The following is a 24,370-nucleotide window of genomic DNA, read 5'->3' on the forward strand; positions in this document are numbered from 1 at the left end:
CCGACTACACTTATTTTTCTGATTCAAACAGTTTAAATAAAAGTAATCGATCTGGGTTTTATTAAATTAATTATTTATTGAATGACATTAATAGTTTATTGTTAAAATTATTATTAAATTAAAATGAATATTTACAAGTGAATGTGTTTAGATTGATAATTGATACATAATACAGTTTACGTTGATATTGTAACCTTACCAAAAAAAAAAGGAAAAAATTACATAAGTTTACAAGTGAATATTCATTTATAGATAAAAATATAGAAAATAAATAATTATGCTCTGTTAAAAGTATCTCCCGTTTTTGAAAAAGGTAAAGATTTTTTATTGCTAGATTATTGCTTTTATTGCAAGATGTGCTATTCTGTGATTGCGAAATGCTTTTCTCTGCTTCTTCTTCTTCTTCTTCTTCTTCTTCTTCTTCTTTTGTAAATGCTGTTTTCACAAAATATATTTCAATTATTATGGCCATTTCAATTATGTCAACTTGACAATATTTCAAATTCACTTACATTTCGCAAATCTGTATCGAAGTGTCAGTTTAACAGAATGTGTGTAAGTGAATCAAAACATTAAGTGAAAAATTAAAACTGTTGCATATTTATTTTCAGTATCTTTTAAGTGGGTAAGTTTTGTCCTCGTTTTATTTAATACTTTTGCTAAATGATAACAATTATTTAGGCTTGTGAAGAAATAATTGCTTTTTGGTTATTTTTTTGGCGCTTGGTTTTGATATTATTTTTATTGGTGTCACCAGAATAAGTCTAAATGATTGTATGTGTTACCTTTTTTAATGCATTCTGTTATAAAACTTTATCGTTAAATTCTTTATTTTCGTTTAAACTAAAATTTTTTTCCAATTATTAAACATATTTATATCGAGTATGAAATTATAAAAAAAACAGCTGCATACAAAGTGTTTAAATTTAAAATAAAATCGAATTTAAGTAAATTTTTCGGAAATTCATGATTTAATGTATAGGGTGATTCATTTAACATTAAGGTAAACTTAAGGGATAAAAAGGCAAAGCTCAATACCAGACTAAACGGCTACAAGTCGGCTACACGAAGAAGAGAACAATGCCATTAAGTTAAATAAAAAACTATCAGAAATATATCAGACATAAATAACAACTCAGAAGATAAATACGCCATGGGAATAAAGGAACGCTATTTTGGTTAATAAGTAATGTTGCTGAATTGTATAGATAATATAATATATTTGGGGGCAGGTTTATTTCAATGTTGTTATACTATATAATTTGGGGAGCATAACAATCTTCTTTAGTCATCTTTATTTTAGGGAGTCTAATTTTATTCTGATTATAAAACAAATGTAAAGTGGATTATTAAAATCACATATTATATTCCATTTCTTCAGCTCGGGAATATTTTGACAGATTCATAATCGGAAACCTGTAACACAATAGTTCCTACCTCACACTACCGACAACTCAGATACTAGATATACTAATGCAGACTTCTTTCATTGAAAAAAAAAATATTAGAAATATCGGGAGTTACCCAAATTATTAGAAAAACTAAAGGCAGACTTCAAACTAGATTAACTGACAACATCGAAAGGAAATGGATACAAGAATGGAATGGATACAAAAAATATAGAAGAACAGAAACGAAAGGACAGTCTTAAAGGAGTCTTAGATTCGACGATGGATAAAATATCTGATGTCAATAATGATGAGGTGTGTCATAAATTATACAGTAATATACTGTAAAGTACAGTTGAGTCCGCGAGTCTTTACTCGTGCGTCATTAATACCTGGCGAGATAAAACACATACTTTTTATCTAGCATCATTCTGTTCCACGCATGAAACTAACGACAAACCAGCTGCCGCCTGTTATTAAGTAAAAACAAATGTTACTCTTATGAACGATCTAGACTCAGTGCATTGAAAAGAGATAGGTACAAAGAAAGACGATTGGGGATGTTTTCACATATTTTAAGTTTCTGACGTTTTGGTTTGTTTACTTTTGTGGCTGTCAGTTTGTTGAATTGTTGCTGTTATTTTGTCGAATTTTTGCATTTTGAAGTTTTTTGTAGTATACAAACAGTTGTTTTCACTAATTTTATATTGGAGTTAGAAATTTTTTGATAAGTTTATGTTATTTTACGATAAATTTTGACGACGTACAAATAACCTCATTGTTGACAAAGTTAAGGAATGCTTGTGTTTAATGTTCCGCCAAAGTGAATAAACTAACAAAAAGAAAATATGTTATCGATTTTTTTATAAATTGTGTATTTATTTATTAATCAATGATAATAAAAGAATTTATTAAGCTACGTCAAACGTAGCTGTAATTATGAACCAAAATTTTAAAGCAAAACTTAAATTTGACATTCTATTTATTTGATAACGTCAAATTTTATACTATAACCCGTGATCGGAGCAATATCCACTTTCTGTCACTTATTGTTGCGTTTAGTAAATTTACGACTTATTTCGTATGCTGTAAATGATGACGCACGAGTAAAGCCTCGGGGGCTCAACTGTATTTGCCGGCACATAAAAAGACAGAGAAAGGTTTGCAACATTTACCGTTAAGCTTCAATACTGTAGATAGCACATGAAGAAGAAGAACTTACTGAATAAGTGAGATATTTTTACACACGTTGTAATTAGGTTAACTTAGATATTGAGTTGAGTTGCTTGTAATTATTTGATTAGCATAGTTCGAAATAAAGCTTTTGAACCAAGAATACGAGTACCTCTAATTTTGTAGAGCAATATATTTTCCATCAAATATCGTACCATTACATTGAAATCAACAAGAGAAATGGAAATTTCGCCTCACAGACCTATAATATATATCGAAGGCGACGTTTCACTATCTCTAAATACTTATTTTTGTCTCAAAAGGAAATATTTCACATTATCGCCAAAACAAAAGTAAAAAGAATATGGTTTCCACCACGCTTCTTTTGAATCCTTTTTGCAACCCTTCCGGTAGATTAAAGAATGCACAGTAGGAACAATGAAAGAAAGGAAATTAGAAAGACAATTGTCCGCTAGAAAGAGTTGTAATGGAGAATGCGAGACTTTTAATGGAAACAAATACACACCCGCGCCGCGCGGAGCGGATAACTCTCTTCCAGTTATGGGATAGGATAGATAATGGCGGGACGACAGGACTGTACGACTACGACTTCGGGACGTGCGACCAGGAATATTCTTTTGAGACACAATAGGGAACTTGCATATTTTTTTTATTACGTAATAATGTTCAGTTTTGTATAAAAATGAGATTTACAAAATTTCACGCTTCAAAAACTAATAATAACTTAGAAGTACAAATTTACAGTCTTCTTTATCTTAAAATAGTTCAAACGACCCGTGACGTCACAGAGTTTAACTATGTGGTTCTGTTTATGGTTATATCTACGTACATTCTTCTTCTTCTTTAGTTTATTGGCCTCCACCTACTTGGGTATTTGGCCAGCTCGTCGTCGCGGAATAAAGGAAAAATATTTATATTCTAATGACATTTACCGTATGTCACTGTAATAAAATATACCAGTTTGTTGAGATTGCAGTTTGATACGGTTTTTGAAGGAAAGGAAAGAAGGTTTACTATTGAAAATAAAAACATTTTGTAAAAGTACAAATTTTCTATGAATAGTTCAAACGATCAAAAACATTATTTGTAACGTCGCATAACTGTATTTTGTACTGACGTTTATAACGTCTAATTTAAAATTATATATACAATTGGTGTAGAATGTAAACATACAACCCTGTGACGTCACGACGCGTTTTGAGGTGGCTGGTATAAGTTGAATTTTTAGTCGTCTTTAGGGGCCAAACCAAAGACAAACAAAACTTTTTTATTTTTGATACAGATTCTAAATTATGTTCTGTTGTGATTTATACCATTTTTTCGAATTTAAAATTTTATGCAAGTTCCCTATTGGTTTAGAATGTAAACATACAACCCCGTGACGTCACGACGCGTTTTGGGGTGGCTGGTATAAGTTGGATTTTTAGTCGTCTTTAGGGGCCAAACGAAAGATAAACAAAACTTATTTATCTGTGATACAGGTTCTAAATTATGTTCTGTTGTGATTTATACAATTCTTTTCGAATTTAAAATTTTTTGCAAGTTCCCTATTGTTTAGTTGAATGCTGATAATAGTAAATTATGAATGATCTGTTGAATCTATCGATAGATTACAAAAACTAATTACAATATGAGAAATGCTTCTTCTTTTTCTCTTTTTAAAGATATGAGCTGTTTGCACCATTACAAATAAAAAATTCTTATAATATTTTTTTGTAAAGTCAACCGTTTTCAAAAAAAATATACAGAGAGGATCTAAATTATGGAATAAATTCATTTTCTCTAAAATAGACAACTTTAGAGAAAAATGCCGACACAGGTCGATTTTTATTTTCAAATTACAATTTTTTGACATATATTTCATAGTGACGTCATCCATCTGAGCGTGGTGACGTAATCGATGATTTTTTAAATGGGAATAGGGGTCGTGTGGCACCTCATTTGAAAGGGTGTTAATTCTCTATATAGTAATATAAACATTAATATCATTAATGAATAACCATTTTCAATGTCGTTGCAACACGAAACTACAGCCGCGCGATATTCTAGTCCAATCAGAGGGTGCCGCAAGCACCTCTACCGGTTTCGAAACTTATTAGTCTCTCATCAGGAGGCACATATGCTGCTCTCCCTGATCCAACCAAAACAAACCCCGGCGTGCAGTCACGGATCGCAACGAACAAAATGGCATAGATGCCCTAGCGGCAACTGCTATCAAAAGTCTAAGTTTTCACTCTAATGGCATATAATGCAACATAATGCTACTCTACATCCCACCAGAATAAAAACAATGGGAACCTTCTCTGGTTACACCTCCGAGGCTTCTACAATTTGCAAGCCATACGGATGCCGAGACTAAGGAAGATGAGGGAATTTTACAATATATAATTCACGTCCCATCTGCTCAGCGCGGTAAAGTTCCAACGAGAATAGTTCCCTTTGTACTCCAAACAGAGTAAAGAAAATCAAAAGTGAATAACCATTTTCAATGTCGTTGCAACACGAAACTACAGCCGCGCGATATTCTAGTCCAATCAGAGAGTGCCGCAAGCACCTTTACCGGTTTCGAAACTTATTAGTCTCTCATCAGGAGACACATATGCTGCTCTCCCTGATCCAACCAAAACAAACCCCGGCGTGCAGTCACGGATCGTAACGAACGAAATGGCATAGATGTCCTAGCGGCAACTGCTATCAAAAGTCTAAGTTTTCACTCTAATGGCATATAAAGCAACATAATGCTACTCTACATCCCACCAGAATGAAAAAAAATGGGAACCTTCTCTGGTTACACCTCCGAGGCTTCTACAATTTGCAAGCCTTACGGAAATCCGCCATCCGTATGACTTGCAAATTGTAGAAGCCTCGGAGGTGTAACCAGAGAAGGTTCCCATTGTTTTCATTCTGGTGGGATGTAGAGTAGCATTATGTTGCTTTATATGCCATTAGAGTGAAAACTTAGACTTTTGATAGCAGTTGCCGCTAGGGCATCTATGCCATTTCGTTCGTTGCGATCCGTGACTGCACGCCGGGGTTTGTTTTGGTTGGATCGGGGAGAGCAGCATATGTGCCTCCTGATGAGAGACTAATAAGTTTCGAAACCGGTAGAGGTACTTGCGGCACTCTCTGATTGGACTAGAATATCGCGCGGCTGTAGTTTCGTGTTGCAACGACATTGAAAATGGTTATTCATCTTTTATTTACTTTACTCTGTTTGGAGTACAAAGGGAACTATTCTCGTTGGAACTTTACCGCGCTGAGCAGATGGGACGTGAATTATATATTGTAAGATTCCCTCATCTTCCTTAGTCTCGGCATCCGTATGGCTTGCAAATTTTAGAAGCCTCGGAGGTGTAACCAGAGAAGGTTCCCATTGTTTTCATTCTGGTGGGATGTAGAGTAGCATTATGTTGCTTTATATGCCATTAGAGTGAAAACTTAGACTTATTAATATCATTATTTATACAGGCTGACCAAAATAATAATTTTTGAATTAAATTAATTGACGAAAAAAGAAGAATGTATGCAATTTATTTAACTCAAGATGCATTCTATCGCCGTCAGAAAATAGAAAAAAAATGTTCAAACTGCCAAGAGGTAGCTGGGAGGCTGTTTGTGATTTAATTTAAGCGAAAAGAAATGTTTATTTGTGAAATAAACATTTTTTTCTATTTACTGACAGCCGTTCAATGTATTTTGAGTTAAATAAATTACATACATTCTTCTTTTGGCGTCAATTAATTTAATTCAAAAACTATTTTTTTGGTCACCCTGTATAAATAATGATATTATTGTTTATATTACTGAATATAGTATTGAACACCCTTTCAAATGAAGTGCCACACGACCCCTATTCCCATTTAAAAAAATTATTGATTACGTCATCACGCTCAGATGGATGACGTTAGTAGTATGAAATATATACCAAACAATAATTGTAATTTAAAAATAAAAATCTACATGTTTCAGGATTTTTCTGCAAAGTCGTCCATTTTGAGGAAATGAATTTATTCCTTAATTTAGATTCTCCCTGTATATTTATTATAAAATATAATTATTATCACAATCAACTGTGGCTAATCTCATATAAACGTAACATTTAACTTAGTTTTTTGTGTAGTTTTTCTCTATTATTTAGATGTAATATCACGATGTTAGTGCGGTTCTGTGTTTGCTTTAAATGTCCCTAGCGGGCATAGATAGAGAACAACAGTATCGAATAATACAGCAGCAGATAGGTCATGTAAATATCAATGCTGCAAAATCAGGACTGGCATTTTGAACAAGAACAATGTATCAGTACTTTTTTGATAGTGTTAAGTTGGGGATATTAAACATTAAAAACAGGAACTATAAATTTTGGTGTGTAAAGTATTTTACCTTTATTTTGGAGCTTTTAGCTTGACTAATATTTAATTTAAAGCTTTCTATAGAGAGTTTTTTTCTACGGAATCTTAAATATACGATAATAATTAGTTTCATTCGATGTGTCGGCCAGTGTGGTTTTGTCTTTGTTGTTACAGTCGAATCGGCTTATTAGAATACAGGTTATAGGAATATCCCGGTTTAAGGAATAGAGATTTGAGGCCTCTAAACGTTTCTACTAGCCAACAATGATCGGTTATTAGAATATCCCGGTTATTGGAATACTTTTTCTTGGCACGAAGGCTATTCCAATAAGCGGGTTCGACTGTATTTGATTTTCTTCTTTCTTCCATAAGTTGTAGTATGTATATTGTCATTTATCCAACTTTTCCTTTCCTCTTGCTTTTCTATTAGATGTTTTTCTGAAAGAATCCGTGCGACTATCTCTTTTGTTTTCTTATCTTTTAGTCTTCTCATATCGCATTTTTTGTTACTATTAATTTTTGTAGACTTCTTAAATCTAAAAATTAATTTGAACATGGTTGGACGATACTCGAATATTTGGGTCACCTGATGAGATGACATAAATAATACACATTACTTCAAAATATAATGCAAGGAAAAATAGAAGGAAAACGGAATCCAGGCCGTAGAAGAATGTCATGGTTGAGGAATTTAAGTAAGTGGTTTGGCTGCACATTAATGAACTCTTTAGGTCAGCTGTAAACAACTGCCTTGATGATTTTCAGTCTCCGATAGGAGTGACACAAGAAGAAGAAGAAGAAGAGGACGATACGTCAGCACCGGGGTAACTTTTAACTGATAGGCATCCATTATGGAATCTCTTGTTTACTATTATGTAGTCAATTTGATTCCGTATTACGTTTCCTGGTAGATCTTGCGGGAAGACCCAGGTATACAAGCGTCTTGTTGGTGGTGAAGATCGTATTTAGTATTACAAATGCTTCATCCTTTAAAACTGTTTTGATCTTTCTGGCCTTTCATTTCTCTTCTTTAGACCAAAATCACCAATGAATTCACCGCTTCTCTTTAATATTAATTAATCCTTAATAAATACTGATATTAGATATATATTTAAATTTGATATATAATACAATTAATAGAGCGAGATTTACGTTTTGGCTAATATGCTCGCTACACTCCTAACAGGAGCAGTTGCCGATCTCATTATTTACATTGTCCTTCCGCCGCTTTTGAATTCGATTGAGTCTCTTAGCTTTCTAATTGTTGACGGGTTGATCAATACTCGGTCCGATAAGGAACGGGAAAGAGACTAATCAATACTTGATCATTGCGACATGACGGTTTGGCCTGAAATGAAACGCTTTAAAACCCGGTTTGTGAGCTGCTACTAATTAAATATTTAAGCAGAAGCAGTTGGCCTTCTGTCTATACCCTAGTGTCAGTGGAGTTGTTAATGGATCAACATTTCCAAGAACTCTCCTTCTGTTATTGCGAAGCTTCTTCTTCTTCTTCCTCTTCTTCTTTTTATATAGACATGACTCTGTCTGTCTTTTCAATGTGCCTCTAGTAAGCTGTCGTTCCATCATTTTCGTGGTCTTCCCACTGATCGTCTTCCTATTGGGGAACCGTCTCTCGCTGTCCTCATTACTCTATTTGTTGTCATTCGGCTTATGTAATCATTCCATTCTATTCTTCTGTTTCTTACCCAGTTATTATTGTTATCCACCTTGCATCTCCGTCGTATATCTGTACTTCTAGCTCTGTCCTATAGAGTCTTACCATCGATTTTTCGAAGGGTTTTCATCTACGCTGTTTCGAGCAATCTTTTTGTCCTCTCTGTGTCGTGTTTCTGCCGCGTATGTCTACTATTAGACCTGGATCCCGCGTAACAAAAAAAAGTTGATTAATAGCAAGCTAAAAATTTGTTAATCGCTTAACGGTGTCTAGTCGGACAAACTTTGATGTATGGAAATACTGGAACACGGGAAGTTTTAATTGTGGAACAGTTTAAAAATTTGGAACGTCAGAGTACGAAAACGTTCCATGTATTTTGTCGGACAGAACTTCCAATTGATGTGTTACCATTTCATTAAACTCTCATGCAAAAATCAGACTGGTGTTTATCACCAACTGAGCATTTTAATGAGTGGAACACGAAGAACATGTCAAATGACAGGAATCATGTTGGTTAATAATAATCATAGTTCAGAGAAATAAGGAAAAAAAATATCGTGTTGGTGACACATCCCCCTCCAGGCTGAAACCAAATTTTTCGAGTAATATGGTCATCTATAATAATAACCTATATGTTTCCTGCAGCCGATTTTGATGATATACATAGTTATAAACAAATGAAGATCAAAAACGGTAAATTTTCGCTTTTTTTCGTCTATTACCAAAAAGTTAAGCATTTTAAACAAATTTGAGAGTAAGAAACTCATAAATCGTATAAAAAACTTCAATATGGCGTTCGCTGAATATGTCTATCCTTATTGGTTACTTAGAAAATTGCCAAATAAATCATAAATTTTGAGTTTTTATAAATATTCATAACTTATGTAAAAATTAACTTAGAACCTTCTTATTACATGGAATGCTGAGACTTATGGTGCTTAAATTACACCCTAAATTCCAAAGCAATTGGTCAAATAGTTTAAAAGTTATTTAATTTGTTTTTCCAAAATTATTTTTTTTGCAACACTGTAAGTCAGAAAATGATGAAGTTACAGTAATATTTTGGATAGTTTATGAAAGAAGAAAATTTACAGTATTAATTTAATTTAAAAAAAAATGACAAAAAATAATTATAAATATTGCAAAATAATTTTGCAAAAACATGTGAATTAAAAAAATGGGGGGGCTAACTTTGTCCCTAAATGTCCTAGAACAGTTGTTTTTCTTTCTAAATGTGTATAAAAATTCAGTCTTTCTAAATATGAAAAAATAATTTTTCTACGGGTAACGGTTAAAAAGTTATTCTAATTGTTTATAAGTAAGCAAAAAATGGACATGTTTTTGCAAAATAATTTTACACTGTTTAAAATTATTTTTTGTCATTTATTTTTAATGAAGGTAATAGTATAAATGTTCTTCTTTCATAAAATGTCCGAAGTATTATTGTAACCTCATAATTTTCTGACTTATAGTGTTGCAAAAAAAATGAATTTGGGAAAAATAAATTAAATAACTTTTAAACTATTTGACCAATTGCTTTGAAATTTAAAATATAATTTAAGTACAAGAAGTCTCGGCATTCCGCATAATAAGAAGATTCTAAGTTAATTTTTACCTAAGTTACGAATATTTATAAAAACTCAATATTTATGATTTATTTTGCAATTTTCTAAGCAACCAATAAGGTTGGACATATTCAGCGAATGCCATATTGAAGTTTTTTATACGATTTATGAGTTTCTTACTCTCAAATTTGTTTAAAGTGCTTAACTTTTTGGTAATAGACGAAAAAAGCGATAATTTACCGTTTTTCGATCTTCATTTGTTTATAACTATGTATATCATCAAAATCGGCTGCAGGAAACATATAGGTTAATAATATAGATGTCCATACTACTCAAAAAATTTGGTTTCGGCCTGGAGGGGGATGTGTCACGAGAAAAACCTTATTTCTCTGGACTATCAATTGGATGTTCTGTCCGAGAAAATACATGGGACGTTTTCGTAATATGACGTTTCAAATTTTTAAACTGTTCCACAATTAAAACTTCCCCTGTTCCACTGTTCCCACACATCAAAGTTTGTCCGACTAAACACCGTTAAGCTATTAATAAATTTTCAGCTTGCTATTAATCAACTTTTTGAAGTTATACTTCTTTAGGCGCGATTGAGGGTAAAATTTCATAATACTGCGCGCATGTGCACACAGACAGTATGGTGTTTAGTTGCTATCTTTCAAGTTATGTATAAATATATCAGTGCAAGAAAATGAGGAATTCCTCATTGACACCGGACGTAGACAAGGAGATCCTCTCGCCCCCCTGCTGTTTAACTTCGCACTGGAACATGCAGTAAGGAAAGCTCAGCCACAACTGACAAACGGATTTGCCGCCCAAGGATCAAAAATACTATTAGCCTTTGCGGATGACGTGGACACAATTGCACAATCCACCAGAGATGCAAAAGAAGTTTTCACCCTATTCGAGAATGGAGCCAAGGAAGTTGGTTTTAAGGTCAACGAGGACAAGACCAAGTACATGGTGGTTACGAAGAACCCAAGACCAAGGGTTAGACAAAACGTAACAATTAATGAATACAATTTTGAAGTCGTCAAAGAATTTAAGTACTTGGGAGCGATCATAACATCTGAAAATAACTATGAAAAGGACGTGGCAGCCAGGATTATTGCAGGAAACAGGGCATATTAGTCGTTAAGGACCCTACTTAAATCAAAAATTCTCTCAAGACCGGCAAAAATAAGAGTATAGAAGACAATAATTCGTCCCACAATAACGTATGGAAGCGAAACCTGGACTCTGAATCAGCGGGAAACAACAAAATTACTGGTACTTGAAAGAAATGTCTATGGGCCTTGCAGAGAAGATACAACAGGATAATGGAGAAGAAGACACAATGATGAACTCCAGACAATATACGGAGATGAAAACATAGTACGCTACATTAAATCAAACAGAATACGATGGACGGGTCACGTACTAAGATCAAGTGACGAAAGACTTCTAAACGCCACATTCTGGGAAAGGCCCGATGGAAAAAGGTCAGTTGGTCGCCCAAGAAAGAGATGGAAGGACGCAGTAGCCAGCGATCCACGCAAAATGGGAGTACAACAATGGGAAATAGCTGCTCAGGACCGACAACAATGGAGGGAAATAGTAAACGCGGCCAAGACTCACATAGAGTTGTAGAGTCAAATGATGATGAAGAAAAGGTGTGAAAAGAATATATTAGTGTTTTAGTAAATATATTTATTATAATTTTTGTGTCTTTGGATTTGTCTTCCTCAGGAGTAAGATGAGTAATATGAAAACATTTTATTGTATATTTATTATCTTGTCTGTTTGTTACCGTGAAGTGTCATTAGGTACGTCCGAACCAATACAGTCACAGTCCTCGTAGCGTATTTGGTATAGCATTCGGCCAGAGATCGAGAGGTCTTGAGTTCGAATCCGGAGCAATCCTATACTTTTTTTTATTTTTTTTTTAAAGCGGTAAGCACAAAATTAGTGTGGTATTTAAAAAAATAATAAAACAAACTGTTTAAAGTATATTTATTTTTAAGAAATCATATAATAGAACTATACCTTCTTACGTGCGTACAAAGTACACACACATCCTTTTTTTTGGTACGCGGGAACCAGACCTATATTCCGCGTATGTACATATTCTTATGTTTATTAAATCTGCAGTATTTATTAAATATTTAACTGAACTGGTGTTATCAGATGCATATTTAAATTTGATATATCATACAAATTATAGAGCGAGATTCACGTTTTGACTAATTTGCTCGCTACACTCGCTGTACGCCTACAGTCAGCAGCTGCCGATCTCATTATTTACATTGTCCTTCCGCCGCTCCTGAGTTCGATGGAGTCTCTTAGCTGTCAAGCCGTTGACGGGTCGTTGATGCCCCGGGCCTGTTCTAATTATTCGCAAAGACAACTATTATTCAACGTTTATGCCCTAAGGCATTTTCGCGCTTCTGGTGTGTACGTACTATGGCGATGAGGTAGGAAAGACCAGAGCTGGATTTCCGAAAAGATTAATACAGACAAGTTTCGAAAATAATTGTAAAACTATAATGCTCAAACAAAAACTGTTGCGCTATTGCAATAATGTATATTCATCTATTGTTAAGCTAACTTAAAAAATCAAATAATTGTAATAGTTCTTTCTTCTCACATCTCATTTTAAGTGCTCTTTGTGCACTAGATAGAGACAAAAACGTTGTATGACCGAGACTATTTCTCGAAGAAAAAATGTTTCTTCTTCTTACGGTGGCATATCTTTAAGGACGTTGGCCATTACATTTGCCCATTTAATCTTATTTGCAGCTGCCCTGAATAGGTCTATGAAGGTCATATTCGACCATTGTAGTAGGTTTTTAAGCCAAGAGCTGGGTCTTCTTCCTGGTCTCCTTTTGCTATTGATTTTACGAAGAAAACATTGAAGCATCCAAATATCTTATATTTTTCATTTACATGTTTCATCATATCGCCCAATAAGTCTACTGCCAATAATGTCAAAACTTCTTGAAAAGCTGTTACTTAAAAGAATTATGAGGGACTTAGAATTCCAAAACTGGATCCCAAAACACCAATTTGGATTCCGGCAAGCTCATTATACAGTGCAAGAATGCCATCGCATATCAAATGTAATTAATAGAGCTTTGGACAATAAACAGTATTGCACAGCAGCCTTTTTGGACATCAGCCAAGCATTTGATAAGGTATGGCACCCAGGATTACTTTATAAAATCAAAAAATCTCTACCCAATAAATACTTTGACTTATTAAAATCATATCTAAATCACAGAGAATTTGAAACTAAAGTGGAGGATGAACTATCAAACCGTAACAAAATTCAATCAGGAGTCTCACAAGGTAGTATATTGCATCCACTTCTTTATGTACTGTACACATCCGATTTACCAACCTCTCCACAAACCACCATTGGAACTTTCGCTGATGACACAGCAATATTTGCAACTGAAGAGGATCCAACAGCTGCAGTATTAAAACTTCAAGAACACCTAGACCAAATTGGACAGTGGTTAAAGAAATGGAAGATAAAAGCTAATGAAACTAAGTCAACACATATAACTTTCACACTAAGGAAAGACCAATGGCCAAATATTAGCCTTAATCAAGTCAACATACCACAACAGAATATCGTCAAATACCTGGAGCTTCATCTTAATTCTAAATTAAACTGGAAACAACACATTTTAAAGAAGAAGAAACAAATTGAGTTGAGGGTGAAAGAAATTAATTGGCTTTATAGGTAGAAAATCTCGACTCTCAATTGAGAACAAACTGCTGATTTATAAAACAGTCATCAAACCTATATGGACGTACGGTATAAAACTATGGAGTTGTGCCAGCAAATCAAACACAAAAATTATCCAAAGAACTCAATCAAAAATTCTACGCACCATCGCAAATGCCCCGTGGTACATTTCCAACCAAACCCTTCATAGAGACCTAAACATCCCGTTAGTCAGCACAGTAATTCAAGAAAGAGCCAACAGACACCACGAGAAATTGGAAGGCCACCCCAACCAATTAATATTACCACTACTACAGCCACTAAACAACAGAAGATTGCGAAGATTATGGCCCATAGATCATCGCTGAACCTGAGGTGAAACCGCTGGGTGATGTACCTCATAACTCCATTTTAGTGTACATTACTATAGTTGATATAAGTTATTGTACTTGTTATCAAATTAACTCATAGACTATGTAATTCTGATTGTTAATAAATGCTTACAAAAAAAAATATCTAGATATATTTAAAAAGCGTATTTATGTATGTATAGATATTTATTAATTAGCGTCGTTAACTATCTTTCCATGAGCTAAAGATATCGTAATACCTCTTTATGTCTAACCTGAAATGTCAAAGTGGCCCGTACTAAAGGCCCATACTGGCCCGTACAAAATTTTAATAAACGAAATATCTTTCTATTGGGGAACCGTATCTGGCCGTCTTTAGTTCTTTATTTGTTATTATTCGCCTTATATGATTGTTCCATTCTACTCTTTTATTTCTTACCCAATCTTTAATGTTCTCTACCTCGATAGTTGTGGGTAGCGACAGTAGCATAATACACTAAGCACCAAAATTAACGCACTGCCTTAAAAATGGGACATTTTTGATGTCTCGTATTTCCTAAACCTGTTGTCCGATTTTAGTGATTTTTTTAGTATATTATAGCTTTGTTTTTCAAGAATATCGATGTAATAATAATATTGCTAAAGAGATACGTGTCATTGTATACCGGCTGTAACAATGATAGTGTGTTTGTTCCTCGAAAGTTTGGAACACCCTGTGGAAAATTCTAGTGTATATAAAATATTGAAATTAGAACTCAACTGTAGCCTTAGGCTTTTTTAACATTTTGCTTTTTGACCCATTCGCTTCTGTTGGATAATAAAACAGTTAGATACTTTACCAACTAGCAATGTTATTCATCAATACAGGGTGTTTCTAAATAAGTGCGACAAATTTTAGGGGGTAATTCTGCATGAAAAAATAATAACTGTTTGCTTTATAAACATATGTCCGCAAATGCTTTGTTTCCGAGATACGGGATGTTGAGTTTTTTCTTACAAACTGGCGACTTATTTATTACTCTAAAACTAGTTGACATATGCATATAAAATTTGGTAGGTTTGAAGAGGTCGTTATTGTGCATTTTCTGATATACAATTAAGAATTTGATATTCACCATTGGCGTGTATACGGGTATAAATATTTTAGATGCATCCCGTATGCACGCCAATGGTGAATATAAAATTCTTAACTGCAATTCAAAAATGCGCAATAACTGCCTCTTAACAACCACCAAATTTCATTTGCATATCTCAACCGGTTTTAGAGCAATAAATAAATCGTCAGTTTGTAAGAAAAAATTCAACATCCCGTATCTCGGAAACAAAGCATTTACGGACATATGTTTATAAAACAAACGGTAATTATTTTTTCATGCAGAATTACCCCTTAAAGTTTGTCGCACTTATTTATAAACACCCTGTATTGATAACAAACATTGCCAGTTGTTAAAGTACCTAACTTTTTTATTATCCCACATAAGTGAATAAATCAAAAAGCAGAATGTTAAGAAAGCCTAATTCTACAGTCAAGTTTTAATTTCAATATTTTATATACGCTAGAATACTCCACAGGGTGTTCCAAACTTTGAGGAGAAAACACACTATTATTTTTAAACCCGGTATACAATGACACTTACCTCTTTAGCAATCGTATTATTACGTTGATATTCTTGAAGAACAAAGCTATATTATACTAAAAAAATCACTCAAGTCGGACAAGAGGTTTAGGAAATACGAGACATCAAATATGTCCCATTTTTAAGGCGGTGCGTTAATTTTGGTGCTTAGTGTATTATGTAAAATAAGATGTTCATTTACACTTCGACTCTAAACCACATTTTCGATAAGTTATACCTATCAATTATTACATTCATTTAAGCCTCATCTACGGTCTAATTTTCTCTACCAGACCAACTCACCAATATTAACCTACATCTCTTCTTTCATCACTACTTCTTTTTCCTTTCTTACACACTAATAACCTTATATCCTACCTGTCCCATCATTGCTAGTCTTTCATCTCCAGATACTTTGATGTCGGGTCTCTGGTTTTCTCAGTCGCCTCATTACTACTTTTCTTATTTACATTCACATCTAATAATCCATATTTCTTCAGCCAAATTAAATATATATCATCTTTTATCTATTTTGTTAGATGCTTATATTAATAAATTACACCAAATGTTAAACAACATTAACTTAATAATATCTTAGAAAAGTACAACTCTGTACACATTCCAATTTCCAATTTTCCAATCCTTGATGTTTCAACATAATGGCCTTTTTCATTGTCTAAGATTATTAGCTCAATATATTAATACATATACAACACCTATGATTTGTAAAGATAATTATGTAATGATAATTGCCTACCCTAAAGTAAGTAATAATTCACTTTTGTTTAATCCTATAATTTTTACATTTATTCATCATATTTGTTTAGGGTAGATTAATTTTAATCCCAACAAATGTTTTCTCACTACTGTTATTATTTTAAATATTAACAGAAAATTTAAATTCTTTGGCTGAAGTAACTACACATATTTTACAGTCTGTCAAGGTATATTGACAATCTAGACCTGACACCGTTCAGAGAGCCATTCGGGTTCAGTTGTCACCTAAACTGTGCCATGTAAGGTCCTACCTACAAATTTTCCAACCAATATGGTTGATGTCATGTGATGCCAGGGATTAATTTGAAAATATTTTTAACATCCTTTAAAATCGGATAATATAATGTAACCTCAACTGTTTAAAAACAACTCAAGGGTTTTTACACGTATATTTTGATGGCTTAAAGCATGTAAACCTGTAAGTATAACTATCTATTCACTTTTTTTACCTTTGTCAAAATTTAACCTCACGTTTGCTTTACTTATAGAGTTATACTTATTTTAGGTGATAACACTGATGATGGAATATTGATTCCGAAAACGTATTGTTGTGATATAGCCCTTTTTAGGGATTTTAAATATACCTTTTACAAGATAAGGTTTTTATTTTTTTGTTAATAAGAATCATCACGAAATGCTTCACACCCAAAAAGCGGCATCAACACAAACAAAAATCAGAGTTGAAGGACTACATACCGAATACACGGAATACTTATGTAACAAGAGAATGACATATTAGAAAATGATAACAACGAGAAAAGCTGTGAAAAACTCAAAAATAATATAGTTAATGCAGCAACAGAATCACTTGGAAAGAGCAAAGAAACGAGCAAAAACATATCAAAAAATAAAACCTGTGTCAAAACATAACACAACAGTCATACAACCACTAAAAACGAATCAGAAATGAAACAAAAATACTGTAGTCAGACATATAAAAAGTGAATACTGGCAGATCTTCTCAAAACAGATGGAACACGATTTCTACGGAACATAATAAGAAGTATGGATAATGATCAGAGGATAAAGAGATAAACAAAGCAATAAAATTAGTGAAAAGAATTTCGTCCACGAATCAAGTAATCTGTTAACCGAGGTACACAGTACCAAGCGGCGCCGCTAGAAAAATATTCCAATAATGCGTCGCAGATTACTTATATGAAACGTGTCATTTTGTACTCTAATACAGAGTATGGTATGACAAAAAAGAAAATAATCGTTTCGTTTTGATTCAATTCGAGTCTCTTGTCATCCTCTGACACCTGATGTTTCGGAATCTATTCCTTGCCAAAAAGGCTTCGCAGTTCGCAAGAAGACTGAGTTGGACCATAACGAAACGAAAACACCCCGTTAGATGACAGTCTAACCATACTCCGGTGCAAATATTTTAATATTTGCACCATCTTTTTCGTTTCGTTATGGTACAATTCAGTCTTCTTGCAAAGCCTCTTTGACAAGGAATAGATTCCGAAACATCAGGTGTCAGAGGATGGCAAGAGACTTGAATTGAATCAAAACGAAACGATCATTTTCTTTAAGGGCACCCAAAGTCCCATTTAACGCCAATGTTAACATTATGTCACATAGCTCTGTAACCAAAGCACTTAGTGACCTAATTTTTGTTTTATTTTGAAACTACATGTATTGGTTAGTCCCGCGTAGATTTTTGTAAAGAGTGAAAAAAACATTTATTTTAAATTTTTTTAAAATACTCTTACAAAAAAAGCCCAAAAAAGTTAAGATTTTATTTTTTATTTTACTTGTTTTTGTATATTTTTTAATAAAACTTTACGCGGGACTACATATTATTTACCTAAAACTACTGTAAACATTTGGACTTTCGATCATCTAAGGAACCAGAGATATCTGACATCAAAAGTTAAAAACCTAGTACAGTGGAACCTCGATAAGTCGGATTAATCGGGACCACGGCCGATCCGGGTTATCGAAAATCCGGGTTAGCCGGAGAATATGGTAAAAATTAATAAAATACATATAAATACTAAACAAATACACATTATAATTGCAAAAATATGAAATACATATGCACAGTACATCTTCTAAGTATAGTTGTATACAGTAATATTTATTTCTTGGTTAAAAGTCAGGCCAGTGGTTAAAAGTGAAAAAAATGTTTGTTTTGTCTGATGAAAATCGGTCCGGGTTAGCCGGACTTCCGGGTTATCGGAGGCCGACTTGTCGGGGTTCCACTGTATTCGGGAAATCGCAAAGACGTAAAACACTCTAATAGGCTATAAAGCTACCGGTACACGGTAAGTTGAGTGCAGACATTCAGAAAACAAATAGTTTCGTAACCATGGATATTTTGTACTATAATGTGTTATATATCGTTGGAAAGAGAAGATTTCAGAAAATAATTTTCAATCATAACCCAAAAAACTTAAAAAATTAAATTTTTGGACTTTGGGTGCCCTTAAAGTAATAAAAATGAAACAAATGAGAAGGCAACATGGGTAGACTACTTTCGATCCTTATTTGCTGAAAGTGACGATAATGAACCACCAACGCCAGAAGTGACGATAAACGAAGAAATAAACATCGAGGAGAAAGAGGTAAAGGAAGCATTAAGGAAATTAAAAAATAGGAAAGCACCAGGAGTGGACAGAACACTGAATGAAGTCCTAAAGTACGGAGGACCAGATCTGACCAAAAATAATGGAACAATACAGAATACCATAAGAATAAAGATCAAACATCATAATATATTTCCTCAAAAACAGAAAACAATCGGACTCGGAGAATTACAGAGGAATTAATTTGTTAAAAAATAGTAAAATTAACAACCGAAGTGATAACAAAATAAACTGAATGAAATTATGAGAATAGCAGAAGATTATGATTATAGGTCGGGAAAGTCATGTACCGACGTTATATTTATAATGAGCCAAGTAGAAGAGAAATCATTACAATACAAGAAACCGACATATCTGTTTCATATACCTTAAAAGTGCATTTGTGTGTTTGCCAAAGAAAGTGAATGACAAAGAATGCAGTGACTACCGAACCATAAGCTTAATGCCACATACATACCTTAAAAATTCTGCTGAAAATTATGCACGCCAGAATACACTCTAAACTGGAGCTGGATATTAGTGACACTCAGTATGGGTTCCGCTATGGTATGAGTACCAGAGAGCCATTATTCTCCTTCAACGTGCTGACACAGAGATGTTTGGATGTTAACTGTCCTCTTTACGTCTGTTTTATAGACTAAAATAAAGCGTTTGATAAGGTAAAACATGATCGACTCATGGAAATTCTAATAACTAAAAACCTAGATAAAAGAGATTTAAGACTAATAACACACCTCTATTACAATCAGCGAGCAATTGTAAGAATTGAAAAAGGAACATCTGAAGAAATGGAAATAAAGAGGGAAGTTAGGCAAGGCTGCGTACTATCACCTCCATTATTTACCGCTTATTCTGAAGAGGTAATGCGAGAAACTCTGGAAGATGAAACAGTCGACATAAGAGTAAATGGAGTCTTAGTTAACAACATCAGATATGCAGATGACACAGTAATAATAGCCGATAGTTTACAAGACCTGCAAGAAAATTTTTTGGAAAATTTTGGGTAGGTACAACTCTACGTCACGCCCTTTTAAATGTTTTGTACTTAGTGTGTACACCAATTTTCAGCTAATCGATTCAAAAGTAACCGAGAAAAACTGTTTTAAAATTTTTTTTGACAATGTCTCCTCTTAAGGGCGTCGATAACCTAAAAGAATTAAGTTTTCTGTTCGTTTGCCCCAACATTTTTGTCAGACCATTACATTTTTTGTTTAAGAATATAACTACTTGTAACCTACTACTTTTGTCGGAAAAATGGTTGTTAAGATAATGGATGCACGTACCCATAGTTTAAAAGTATAGTTTACTAATAAAAATTAAATTTTTGTCCGACTGTCGATTTGCCCCAATATTTTTGTCGGACACTTAGATTTTTTGATTCAGAATATAATTACTTATCACCACCTATTTTTGTCGGAAAAATGGTTGTAAATAAAAAAATTCCAGGAAATTGACATCTTCGGCGCATCCGACTGCGCATAAGCCTCGTGAAAATTGTCCGACAAGGTTACCACATTATTGTAAACATGTTTTATGGTTGTTAAAATTAGCCATGTGGTAATCAATTTATTATTTTCATAAATTTGACATATTTAGCGTGTCCGACGCGTCATATGGCCCAATATTTTTGTCCGGCCAAATTGTTTTCGCTGTTTATATGATAAAAACCATTGATCAAAATAAAATGACCAATGTGGTTATAAATTTTTTTCTTGCCAATGTGTTTTTACCTCTATTTAAAAAAAATTATTATAAGCCGTAATTCCATTATTAAGTAGACAGCTGTGGATTAGTGATGTAGCGAATATTCGCATTCGCATCTGCATTCGCGAAATTAGAGTTAACAGAAAGATCTTAGGTTAACATAATCAAAATCTACTCACTTATTATCTCATTTTTTGTTAAGAAAGATAACTTTACCTCGTGTAATCGCATTATCTGCCTTCACTTTATTTTATTATTTGGTATTATCTAATAAAGCTCAAGATTCAGATTGATTTACACTAAATATCAACTAACTTTTCATTATAAATTTAGGAAACATTACAAATAATATATATAGAAACTAGAAACAAATTTAAAAAAAAACTGAACATTCGTATTCGCGTCCGCATTCGCGAATGTCGGTAGCAGATATTCGCATTCGTATTCGCGAATGTTCAAAAAATGACATTCTTTACATCACTGCTGTGGATCACTAAATGACCCCACTGGTATCATATGCCACAAGAAATTCGGTATGGTAGTAAAAATCTGATATGTCATAAACACGCAGCTTGCAACACCACTTAGCAAACCTATTAAAATACAGTGTAACCTCGATTATCCGTCTCTCCATTAACCGTCACCTCTGTTAACCGTCAGGGTCCGTAGATAAGTTGTATTGACTACGTAAGTAAAAATTTGTCATAAATTCACTTTGTTTGAGCATTGCTTTGTTTGAGCCGATAAGTCAAACGAAATTCGCTGAAATGTACAATTATGCCATCACCATATTTTTAAGGCTGAATTAACTGTTTTGTTTTCGTGGTCTAAAGATGACATATTGGTTATGTCATATTAAATGGTTAATTTGTGGTGAGAACGCAAACAGTTATCCATTGTTGACAGATGATGAAATCGTTGAAATAGCAACAGAGGCGGAGGAAGCAGATTCAGAAGCTGACACAGACTTCAAATCCATCAAATTTGATGGTGGCGATGTCGATGATACTTTTGCAACTGGCAAAAATCTGTGTAAAGAACCTAGAGAAGCTGCATCGCACATGAAACAATTCATCGAGTTGTATCCTTGAAAAGAAGAAGCCAATAAAGTAGATAACATGATGTTACGCCGATTAAGAAATTCAGGCATTGCAAAATGTTAAGCAATACAAACAAACAAAGATTTCAGAATATTTTAAACTAAATTGATTCGATTGTACGAACACAAATCTCTTCTATATTGTCGAACAAAACATACCAATAGAGAGCTGTATTATAAATTTTTAATTTTTTTTTAAATGTTCTGTTAACCATCTTTTCGATTATCCGTCATACCCATGGTCCGGTGCCCTGACGGATAATCGAGGTTCCACTGTAATTGCATTTAATGGAAGTATAGAAACTATGTTTATTTCTAATTACTTTCCTTATGTAATTTCCTCAGACCGTAGAAGAAGCATTTCCATTACCGAAAAGAGCATTCTCGAGTTGAATTTCACATTGGGCACAGAGAACAGTTTTCATAATTGTTTTCTACGAAACCGCAGTGGCCATCTTTTTAATTTGAACAACGCTTTCCGATGATGCACAGCCTACTTCAATTCACTTCCGCCATTGTCATGCATATCGTGCTCGTGGGTATTGTTCTTCATTAATTGTTTTCTTTTTCCGAGGTTTTTTCTTTTTTTTTTTTCAATTTTTGGTAGGGCAGCTTCGACTGCTAAACGGGATCAGGAAGTGATAGAGATGGACGTATTATTACATCAACATTAGTTAAAGCTTATGTTACTTTTACTTTAGAGCTTTAATAACAAAATTAACAGTTTTTAAAAAGATATAAATTTTAAGAAAAAATATTTTTTTTCTTCTTCCTGCTTTATTGATAAGCTTATTTCTCTTTTACTTTGCTTTTTAGCCTCAACTGATGTCGGACCACTTTTTCTCAGGCGTCCTATTGTCCTTTCAATTGGCTATATGTCTCTTGCTACCGATCTGTTTCTATTCTGTTTTCTCTCATTCTTTCTATATATTGATTCTATCCTTTTCCTTTCTGTTTGTCTACAGGTTTATTTTGTCTATTCCATATCTCGCTCTTATTTCATCACTTCTTACTCTACTTTTTAGTGTTCGGTTTAATATTTTCCGTAAGACTTGCATTTCTTCTATCTTTAATAATCTTTGCGCTTTGGTCGTATTTGTCCTTGTTTCCGCTATACGCATTATTACTGGCCTTATTGTGATTTATATATACATCGTGCTGCTCTGTTTACCTTATTCGCTTGTTTTTGCACTCCTTCTTCCACTTCCCTGTAGCTGCTGGAAAATTTTATTCCCAAGTATTCCGTTTCCACCACTTGTTCTGTTATTTTGTTGTTTACAACCAGTTTAGATCTTCTAAAGTTTCACCGATATTACAAACGACTTAGTTTTCTCTGTTGAAATCACCATAATACAGTGATGCGCGAATAACAGGCAAAATAACGTAAAAGGCGGAAAACATATTAAGTTGTGAAATAAAATGAGATGAAATTAGTAGGGGTGGGAAATTTAGCGATAAAAACCTATAAATTTACACTACAAGGTGATTGATTAGTAGGTCAAAGCTCAATAGCTCCGCTATAGTAATAGATAGCAATAAAAGTTAATAACAAAATTTTAGCCATCTTTGAGCTTCATATTAAAAAATTAGTTAGAATGTCACAGGGTGTTCGATAACACAGTGGCAGACCAAACTTATGTTTTTTTTTAATGGAACACCGTATATTTTATTTTAAATTCGAAATCCTGTTAACTGCTCCATCACAAAAATATAAAGGTTTGTTATGTTATATAGGGTATTTACAAAGTTATAAGCAATTTTATATGAAAATCGTAACAAGTTCAACTCCCTGTATAAATAAAAATAAGCAAAACAACAATGGTTTATTAATGCCATATTTTTTAACGTATTGTCAAAATTTTCAAGAATGGTCGATGTTGCTAATTTTCTTTATATCAAATACAGGGTGAGTCAAAACGCAAGTACATTATTTTCTCAGTAATTTTAAATGGAACATCCTGTATTTTATATCACTATTGAAAAGTACCATTACCGTACTTTAATTTTTAGATAACATTCCCTATGTCTAAATTTATTAGTTTTCGAGATATTTTCATTTTTCAATGGACCAGTAGCGTGGCCACCCAAATCACCAGAATTTAATAAACTGGACTGATTTTTTTAGGGTTACGTTAATAATTAAGTTTATAAAATACCTCCAACAACAAGGGATGAGATGAAAAATAGAATACAAAGTGTATTTCGATGTGTTAATTTACAAATGCTCCGTAGAGTAAGTAGCTCATGCAATGATCGTTTTTAGGCGTACATAAATGTGTTAGGAGATAATTTTGAACACCTTATGTAATTAAATATTAAAAATATTTTATTAAAA

At 33.4% G+C, this 24,370-nt stretch overlaps 1 protein-coding gene across 2 annotated transcripts in view; it reads left to right on the top strand.

The window, feature by feature from the left end:
- The first annotated feature begins 522 nt into the window (after positions 1-522).
- LOC126887081 (metacaspase-2-like) overlaps positions 523-24,370 on the top strand; it is a 106,813-nt gene continuing 82,965 nt past the window's right edge. For both annotated transcript variants that reach the window (XM_050654416.1, XM_050654414.1), the window contains exon 1: positions 523-625. The gene's annotated coding sequence lies outside the window, so the exon portion shown is untranslated. The remainder of the gene's footprint in view (positions 626-24,370) is intronic.

The sequence above is a fragment of the Diabrotica virgifera genome, chromosome 6, assembly GCF_917563875.1.
Source record: "Diabrotica virgifera virgifera chromosome 6, PGI_DIABVI_V3a".
Taxonomy (NCBI): Eukaryota; Metazoa; Arthropoda; class Insecta; order Coleoptera; family Chrysomelidae; genus Diabrotica; species Diabrotica virgifera.